The sequence below is a fragment of the Coenobita brevimanus genome, chromosome 1 (assembly GCF_032717465.1).
Source record: "Coenobita brevimanus isolate Jiangsu-jjx chromosome 1, ASM3271746v2, whole genome shotgun sequence".
Lineage (NCBI taxonomy): Eukaryota > Metazoa > Arthropoda > Malacostraca > Decapoda > Coenobitidae > Coenobita > Coenobita brevimanus.
The window spans coordinates 54,144,591-54,155,052 of record NC_136954.1 but is presented as its reverse complement, the minus strand read 5'-3'; positions in this window follow the sequence as shown (position 1 = coordinate 54,155,052).

The window sequence follows — 10,462 nt, the reverse complement described above, 5'->3', positions numbered from 1 at the left end:
AATCTTAGCAAAGGTACCGGGAAGGGTTTAGTAATAGCCAAATCTTTTTTCAGCACAGGCTTATTCACACGTATATATGGAGAGTAATACAAAAGCTGGCAGGAGAGTTGTCTGAACGTAAAGCATTAATCGATTATGTGCTTCTGGATGTCTGTTGAGATGATCTGTGTACAGGGGATTAGGGAGTGATTTGTCTGACAGTTGTCAGAGAAAAAGGTGCAAAAGCTATGTGGCAGCAGAAGTAGGGGAAGAAAGAAGGAGGTAGATGTTGGAAAGTAATTACCGTAGAAAGACTGTAAGAGGAGGAAAAGGGGCTGGAGTGTATCAAGCTAGATAAAAAAAAAAAAAAAAAAACATAATGGAGACGAAATTACGTTTAACAGACAGGACTGTTCCCGTCCTGAGGCGGGATGCTCGAAGTAGCTGCCAGACATCTGGTAGGTAAATGCTCTGGTAAGTTGATTTGCCAGAGAATTTACTTTACCCTAGGATTACGAAGCATTTACCCCCGATAATTTCTCTGGTAACCTCAAAAGACCCTAGCCCCTCTGGTAAGTCCTCTGGTAACTCGATCGTGCTGGTTTATGATCACCACATCGGGACTTTGACTTGCCATTTGACCGTTACTTTTGATAGGTTAGTTTTTGTACCTGAATTAACAGTTAAAAGTGGCAGAGGTGAATAAATGAGGACTATAGTAGCTACTCCAGGGTTAGTGTATGTAAAGAAACTGGCACACATATGGTGATGTGACAAAACTTCGTATGTTATATGTGAGAGAGTGTGACAAATTATTCTTTTCAGCAATCCTTGCCCAACATAGCAATGCGGAATCCTCAGTGTCCAGTGTTGTAAGAAGTTAGCATACATGCAGTTTTTTTTTTTTCCCTTGATCCGGGTTGGACATGCAGCAGCAGACGACGCTCAGAAGTTGCAAGCTGAAGTTCTCCAGTAGGATGGCAACCAAATTATCACTACAATTGCCCTTGTGATGGCAGTTCATACTGTGTAGCTCTGCCAGTAAATGTTATTAAGTGAAACATTTTTAAAATGTGGATTTAATCAGGCACAGAGATAGCTGGATAATGGTGAAAAAGGAAGCTTGTCAGACACCGTCTTCAAATAATTTCATCGAAAAATATGAAAAATTTTATTTCATACGTGTGCAGTAGCAATGTCAGGTTTAGTTTTTGTGTTGTAAGAAGAGAACGAAATAGGAAATAGTCTGTTTATGTAAACACTTGGGCCACTAGTTGGTAAGGTACCTGGAGGCAGCTCACCAAAACTGTATCAGTAAGAAAGGAATTATTAGTACAGAAAAAACTCTATTGGCAGTATTTGCCAGCCAGTTAATATATGCAATTTATCGATAATCTATGGTAGAAATTAAGATGTTTATGTACTGTGGGGTAACTATACAGAAGTTAATTACAGTAGGTGGTATTCATAGGGTATACAAATATGCAACTAAACTGGCTATAATAAAACTGGGATGACAAAACATATTGTGAAAATTTGGTAAAAGCAACTTTTGTGTTTCGTACTTGAATACCTGATGACATGTTAAAATTCGTGCATGAAAATGATTGCTGTCTGAGTAGTTGTACTTTCATGATGAATGCATGATTATATAATTAATTCATTAGGCCGAAGTCTAGGACTATCTGGCTATACTCAACGTAAATGACAGAACGGTGAACACACCTCACCTGTACCATTGTAGTCGTGTTTCATTAATGCATTCCTCTTGATAACCTTCTAGATAAAATCAGCAAGCCTAAGGAGACACACGTTAGGCTCACTCCTAAATATAGACTACTCCAAAGCAATCACACGCTCTGCATTTGCAAACCAGGCACGTTTCCTTGCCACGGCAGTGATGGAGTTACGTTCCATCTTCTTTTCTTGGTCTGATTATCCCAAAAGAGTAAATTTTTCTTTTTGAGTGAAATTTGGTCTTAGTTGCTCGATGAGTGCTTAATGATTGGGTGAAAACAGGAAACGGTTTGAGAGCTCGTTTCCGACTGGTCAGTTGGTGAGGCTAGTTACCAGGGGAGTTACCAGAGGGTTGGCCTTGCCTGAGCTTTACCAGAGGCTTTGTGAATAAGACTACGCAGGTCTGGCAACGGTAAGGTAAATGCCTCTGGCAAATCATAAGGTATCAGCGGTCTGGTATCATCTTCATGAATCCTGCCTCAATAGTAGTAGTAGTAGTAGTTAGTAGCGCACAGTGAAGTACCTAGCCATCTGGCTATGGAGGGGAGGGTTAGGTCGATGTCGGAGGGGGTGTGAGGGTGAGTGTGTGTGTGTGTGTGTGTGTGTGTAGATATATATATATATATATATATATATATATATATATATACACACAAGAGGATGAGAAAAAGGCAGAGTATAAGAGAGAAGTGGACGAACGATTGGGCAAATATGAATTGGAGCAGATGGGAGACGTGGAAGGTGTGTGTAAGATATTTACAGAAGAAATATGTGCAGCATGTGATGTGGTGTGTGGAAGGAAGAGAAGACGGAGGGGGGTGCAAGGAACAGCGTGGTGGACTGAAGAGGTGAAACAGGTTGTGGCACAAAAGAAGAAAGCATACAATGAATGGATGAGAAATAGGGGCGTGGAAGAAGTTGACAGGCGGAAGAGAGAGTTATATGTGGAAAGAAAGAAAGAGGTGAAAAGATTAGTAAGAGAGAGTAAGAAGAGAGTGGATGAGGAATTTGGAAGGAATTTGAGTGTAAAGTGGAGGGACTGTAAGAAAATGTTCTGGAGAGAAGTGAAAAGAGTAAGACAGGGTGGAAGTGAAGTTAGCAGGGGAGTGAAAGATAAAAATGGTAGATTACTAGTGGAGAAGGGAGAAAAAGTGAACAGATGGAGAGAACACTTTAAGGAATTGTTGAACGTAGAGGATGGAAGTAATGCGAGTATAAGTGGCTGGGGAATGGCTGGGAGAAGGAGGGAGGTGAGAAGACAGGAAGAAATCAGTAGGATAGAAGTTGTGGAAGCAATGAAGAAAGTTAAATCGGGGAAAACCCCAGGAATTGATGGAGTGTGTGGTGAAATGCTGAAGCATGGGGGAGAGATAGTAGTAGAATGGATGTGGAAGATGTGCAGATTGGCCTGGGAGAGTCCCGGAGGATTGGAATTCAGGTATAATTATTCCCTTGTACAAAGGAAAAGGGGAAAAAGAAGTGTGTGGTAATCATAGGGGCATTTGTCTTCTTAGTATAATAGGAAAAGTGTATGGTAGGATACTTATAGACAGAGTTAGAGAAAGAACAGAGAAATTAGTTGGAGAAGAACAGGGAGGCTTTAGGAAGGGAAGAGGTTGTGTAGATCAGATATTCATTCTTAGATCTTCAGTGGAAAAGTTTCTAGAGAAGGGAAAGAAGTTGTATGCGGCTTTCATGGATTTGGAGAAAGCATATGACAGGGTGGATAGACAAGGATTGTGGAAAGTGTTAAGAATATATGGAGTAGATGGAAAGTTGTTGAATGCTGTGAAGAGTATGTACGATGGTGCGAAGGCTGCAGTGCGTGTGGATGGTGAACTAAGTGAATTTTTCTCTTTGAAAGTTGGTTTGAAACAGGGATGTGTCATGTCTCCATGGTTGTTCAATCTGTACATGGATATGGTAATAAAAGAGGTACAAGGTAGGGTAGTGGATGTTGGAGTGGCCCTGGTGAGAGAGGATAATGTTTGGAAACTCCCTGTACTGTTGTTTGCAGATGATACTGTGTTGTTGAGTGAAGGCGAAGGGGAGCTGCAAGGCTTGGTGGATGAGTTTGGGAGGGTGTGTAAGAAACGGAATCTAAAGGTGAATGTAGGGAAGAGTAAAGTGATGGTCTTTGAGAGAGGTGAAGTTAGTGAATGTACAGCGAGGTTGGATGGTGAGGAATTGGAAAATGTGAGTACGTTTAAGTACTTGGGTAGTGTGATGAGTAAGGATGGAGGTTTGGAGGGTGAAGTGCTTGAAAGGGTACAGCAGGGAAGAAAGGTTGCTGGTTCTTTGAAAGCAGTGATAAGAAACAGGGAAGTGAGCATGGAAGTGAAAAAGTTACTACATGACAGTATTGTGATACCAACTCTAACGTACGGAAGTGAAGCTTGGACATTGTTGGAAGGACACAAGTCAAGAGTGAGAGCAGTGGAAATGAGTTATTTAAGAGGAGCCTGTGGAGTCACATGGAGAGACAGGCTGACGAATGAGGATATAAAGGAGCGTTGTGGTGTGGATGTGGATGTGATAGGAAGCGTTATGAGGAACACACTGAGGTGGTTTGGCCATGTGGAGAGAATGGAGGGTGAAAGACTGACGAAGAGAGTGTATGTGAGTGAGGTGGTGGGGGGAAGAGGGATGGGGAGGCCAAGGATGAGATGGAGGGATGGGGTGGAGAGGTATATGAGAGAGGGGGGTGTAAGCTGGGAGCAGGGGAGTGAAATGGCGGGGGACAGGGCGACTTGGAGGCGATTTGTTTGTGGCCACCCCAAACGGGATTGAGGCGTCTGGCAATATATATATATATATATATATATATATATATATATATATATATATATATATATATATATATATACATATATATATATATATATATATATATATATATATATATATATATATATATATATATATATATATATATATTCATTCTTTCCTTGCCCTGCCTACGAGTGACTTTACACTTCCTCTTCTGTCTTTCTTTCCTTCATTCTTTCCTTTTGCTTCTGCCTGTGGGTGACTCTACACTGGGTGACAAGCCAAATGGTTTTCTGTACACCAGGATACCATTTACTACGCTGGGTGGTAACCATATAGCCAAATTTTGGCGCCTGGTGGTTTAGTGGGAAATTATAGCGCTCCAATCGGACTGAGCCGGTGAAGGTTTATATCCAAGGAGTGGTTGGGGTTTATTGCTCACGTAATGCCACTCAGGGATGAGTGAGGCTGGTCACTCTCATCTTAAATGTCAGGACCAACTGCCTAGCCTCAGGTTCCTACGCTCCTCATGGGGCAACGTAGGATTGGATGATGGATGGATGGATATATATATATATATATATATATATATATATATATATATATATATATATATCATCATCCAGTCCTGTGCCGCTCCATGAAGTGCGTAGGATCCCGGGGCTAGACAAGTTGGTCCTGACATTTAAGATGAGAGTGACCAGCCTTACTCATCCCTGAGTGGCATTACGTGAGCAATAAACCCTGACCACCACCTGGATATAAACCCGAAGAGGCTCAATCCAATTGGAGCGCCTTAATTACACACTAAACCACCTGACGCCATAATTTGGTTATATGGTTACCATCCAGCGTAGTAAATGGTTTCCTGGTGTACAGGAAATCATTTGGCTTGTCACTCGTAGGCAGAAGGAAGAGGAAAGAATTAAGGAAATAAAGACAGAATAGGAGGGAAAGAAAAAAGAAAGGAAGCGAGGAATGGACAGACACCAGAGAACAACACTATGTCGAGTGAATGGATGGTGAGTGCCCCTACGTACCACTTTCTATATATATATATATATATATATATATATATATATATATATATATATATATATATATATATATATATATATATATATGTGTGTGTGTGTGTGTGTGTGTATACATCATCAGCCGTTTGAGTGTCCACTGCAGGACCGGCCTATCCCTACCGAAGTGGTGACCATACAGCCAATGTATCTCTACCAAGTGGCTTAGGCCGTCTAGTAGAGATGGTATGTAGGGTGAGAAATGCTTGCAAGTGTAATTGTTGTGTTGGAGTGGCTTTGGACGTGTGTGTAGTCTGTGAACCAAGTCTAATCGGCCCGCGCAAGCCGACTGGGTGCAAGCATACTTCATAGTATGCGACACTGGTTCAACCACAGCACCCCTGATGTCCGCCACTGGCCAGAAGAACTCTCCCAAAGCTTATTACCCTGGCGGGGCGCGAACTCTCGTTCTTCAATGTACGAGAACGCACACTTTATCACTGTACCACAGAGGCTCCATATATATATATATATATATATATATATATATATATATATATATATCGTTTTCGTTTTCGTTTTCGTTTTCGTTTTCGTTTTTAAAGGCTCCAACATGCTTGCATGTGTCGGCCTATATATACAGTACATATATATATATATATATATATATATATATATATATATATATATGTGTGTGTGTGTGTGTGTGTGTGTGTGTAGATAGATAGATAGATCACTTTACCGTGAAGACATGTATACAAAATAACCACAGGAGAAATGAAAGAAGCGACAGTGAGTACTTTCTTATATTACATCTTCAGGGTGATACTGAAACATAAAGTGTAGAGGTCTTTTACGAGTATGCACACCCGCAGCAGGGAGTGGCACACAGAACAAAGGATGACCTGAATTTAGACTGATCGGTACACAGAACAAGGTACCTGACTTTTTACTTTAGGGATGTACCTGACAAAAGGGGTAAATACTGCGGCTTAACTTATGCACACCTGCAGCAGGGAGTGGCACACAGAACAAAGGATGACCTGAATTAAAAATGATCGATGCACAGAACAATAGGTACCTGACTTTTTTCTTCTAAAAGACTGGAGGTCACTGACGAAGGGAAATACAGACAGAGGAAGACAGTTCCAGAGCTGACTTGTTGCATACATGAAGGGCTGGGAGTTACAGTTAACTCTTGTATTTTATAGCTGGTCAGGAAAAGGGTTTGAGTTTGCTGCCAGACGGGTGCTATATGCCTGTAGTAAAGGAGGAAGGATGGATGCAGACAGTTCAGAAGAGCAGTGACCATTGAAGTAGCGATATAAAAAAGATAAAGATGCAACAGTGTGGTGAAGAGACAGAAGTTGAAGGGAGCCAGTTAGAGCAGGAGAGTTAATGAGACGAAAAGCCTTTGACTCCATCCTGTTGAGAAGAGCTGTATGTGGGGAGCTTCCGCACAGGAAAGTTGTACTTGGCACAGGGACGAATAAAATCCCAGTATCAAGTCATCAGGTGTGTGTGGGGAGGGGGAGGCAAAGAAGAGATGGAGTCGACTGGTGGGGAGAAGATAGGTGATAGGACTGAGAGAACATTTAAATGAGCTACTGAATGCAGAAAACAAAAACATTGTTATCAAAAGATGGTGGGGAAGGACTCGGTGAAGAAGGAAGGTAAGCAGGAAGGCTGGGATCAGTTGGATGGAAGTGTGTAATGACGCCGAACAAAGTCAAAAGTAGGGAAAGCTCCAATAATTGATGAAGTGTGTGGCGAGATGCTGAAATATGGGGGAGAGATTGTGAGTGAATGGACCTGTAAAATTGGCTTAGAAGGAGGATAGAATGCCAGACGACTGCAAGTCAGGTAATAATAAGTTCCCTGGTTTAAAGAAGAAGGGGAAAGAAAGGTATGTAACAATCATAGGCGCATTTGTTTTCTCAGCGCAGTAGGAATGATGTATAGGAGGGTATTTGTCGACAGAGTTACCAAAGGAACAGGTGAATTGGTTGGAGAGAAACAAGGCTTTAGGAAGGGAATGCGGTATGTAGACTAGAAATTCCTTCTGAGATGAATAGTCCAAAAGTATTTAGAGACGACAAAGAAGTTGCATACTTCCGTCATGGATCTAGAAAAATGTATGACAGAGTAGACAGACAAGGAATGTGGCACGTGCTGGGATTTATAGGGTAGATGGGAAACTGTTGAACGATGCTGAGAGTATAGATGAGGTCGCAAGGGCGGCAGTTCATGTGGAAAACGAACCAAGTGAGTTCTTTGATTTGAATGTTGGACTGAAACAGGGATATGTTATGTCCTGGTGTTATAAAAGATGAAATAGGTAGGGCAGTGGTTGATGGAATGTCCTTTGTTAGAGAATGTCGGGTTTGGAAGCTGCCTGTACTCTTCTTAGTTGCAAAGCATAGTGTATGAGTTTGGAAATTTGCATAAGAATATAAATTTGTAAGTGAATGTAGCAATGAATAGCGCTGTGGTCTTTGAGAGGAATGAAGTCATTAAGTGTATAATGAGGTTTGATGGTCAGGAAGAGTGTCTTCAACTATTTAGGCAGTGTGAAGAGCAAGGACGGAAGACTAAAGGATGAAATGCAAGAGAGAGTTACAGCAGGGAAGGAAGATTGAAGGTAAACTGACCGTGGTGATAAGGAATGTAGTGTGAGAGAGCATGATAGTGTGATCCTCACTCTAACGCACGGAAGTGAAGCTTGGACTTTGTTGGAAGGACACAAATGGAAAATGAGTGTAGTGGAAATGAATTATCTGAGAGGAGCATTTGGAGTTGCGTGGAGAGACAGACAGACAAATGTGGAAGTTAAGGAGCATTGTGATGATGTGGATACGCAGGAAGATGTTAAGAAAAATCTCCTTGAGATGGTTTGGCCGTTTGGAGAGAACGGAAAACGAAAGATCGACTGTGTAAATGAAGTTGGGGAGTACATGGGGAGGGGAAGGGGGAGCCTGAGAATATGATGGAGGGATAGGATAGAGAGGTATATGATGAGGTGTGAGGTGAATCGAGAACACCATGGTGACGGAGAGAGTGATATGGAGGCAGTTTGCTTGCGGTCATCCCTCCTTAATTAGGGCGTCTGGGTATAAATAGATAAATAGATAGATAGATAGACAGATGAATGGCTAGACAGATATAGATAATAATATCATATCTGGCTAACTAATTTCAGTGGACTGCTAAGCACTGCTTTAGTACCTCCGAGTTTACCGTAAAAAACGACATTACAGTATATCTGCGTTTTTATTTACATTTAAAACGAAATTAAGCAAACGTCAAAGACAGTACGCATTCTTCCAACCTTTATTTATTCATTTGGTGACTATATTATTTTTCTGGATACTGTATTTTTTGTCTTTCTAGCGCCATTTCTCCTGGGTACTGGCCTTTACATTCGTTTACTTAATTCTCTTTCACTCATACTACGTCATCATGCACGTTTAACATTAATATGCTATACATTTTTATGTGGTCAGTGAGTGTGTGAGGAAGCGAGTTACAGACGCTGAGGAAGCCAAAGAATTAATGAAAGATGGAAATGAACTGATGAAATATGTGCGGCTATGCTTGTAACAGAGATTGCATCTCCTTTGTAAATTAGTTCACGGAATGACCCCATGTGTGCAGGCTATGTGAAGTTCTCTTGTTCGGGACAACACCAGTATTATACTGTATATATCAGCTGACACCAGACGGTTATATTTAGCTGAGACTGAGTCATAAGAGCCTCGTGGTGACACTACTTTAGTTTCCTATGTCAGCTACATAAGGCGATTTTATTCATCTGAGAGTAAGTCATAGGAACCGGAGTGTTACAGAATAATATTATGAATATTTTGCTTGCTTGGTGGAGAAAGGATTTCGAAGGCTTGGATGATGTTCGAGTGACTGGATCATTTCACTTCCATGCTGTTCATAGTTTACATACTTGTGTGGGGCTTCACCCCATCTTTTAGGCTTGAATTAGGAATGATGATGATGATGATAATGATGCTAATGATGATGATGATACCTAATATATTAGAAGGAAGATGTGCAGTTACTGCCCGTACATTCAGAGAAAACATGGAGACCGTATACTCATGTGTAACCCCACGACATGCATGCTGATTTGAAAGAATTATAAAATAATATTACTGCGTCATAAAATACGTTCTTGACCGTTCAGGCATGGTGGGATATCTGTCAAGAGAAAAGCCATATACAGTGTTTGTTGACAAGGGGCATATCCCAAGATACACTCGGTGAGTAGTAGTAGTAGTAGTGGTAGTAGTAGTAGTAGTAGTAGTAGTAGTAGTTGCTGTCGTAACAGTAGCAGTAGCATGGAACTACAGTAATAGTAGTAGTAGTTGCTGTAGTAATAGTAGTAGAAGCACTGGAACTGCAGTAGTAGTAGTAGTAGTACCACCACCACCACCACCACCACCACCACTAATAATAATGATAATAATACTACTACAACTACTACTACTAATACTATTACTACTACACACTGAGTGAATATTGGGGTATCACCCCATGTCAACAAGTATATGTCAACATCATCCGCCCCTTTCCCAGTGACGACTCTTTAAGCTGCCTGGACTCACTGTCTGACTCACGTTTTCTTCATTTCTGCAACATTCGTGGCCTTTCCTCTAACTTTCTGTCTGTCGAACATCATCTCTCCACTTCTAAACCTCACCTTCTCTTCCTTACTGAGACAGCTGTCTGAGGCACCTGACAGCAAACCTTTCCCTGTATCCTCCAACTTTCTCTATACTCATTTCAAAGCCAAAGGTGGATGTTTCATACATGTACACAACGACCTATCTTGCTTTCGTGTTCCTGAACTTGATTCTCCTGAATTCTCTACTCTCTCGCTTCGGCTCTCCTGTCATTCTCTGACTTAATATATCTGTGCTGTTTGCTTATCTCCTAATTCTGCTGACTATCAA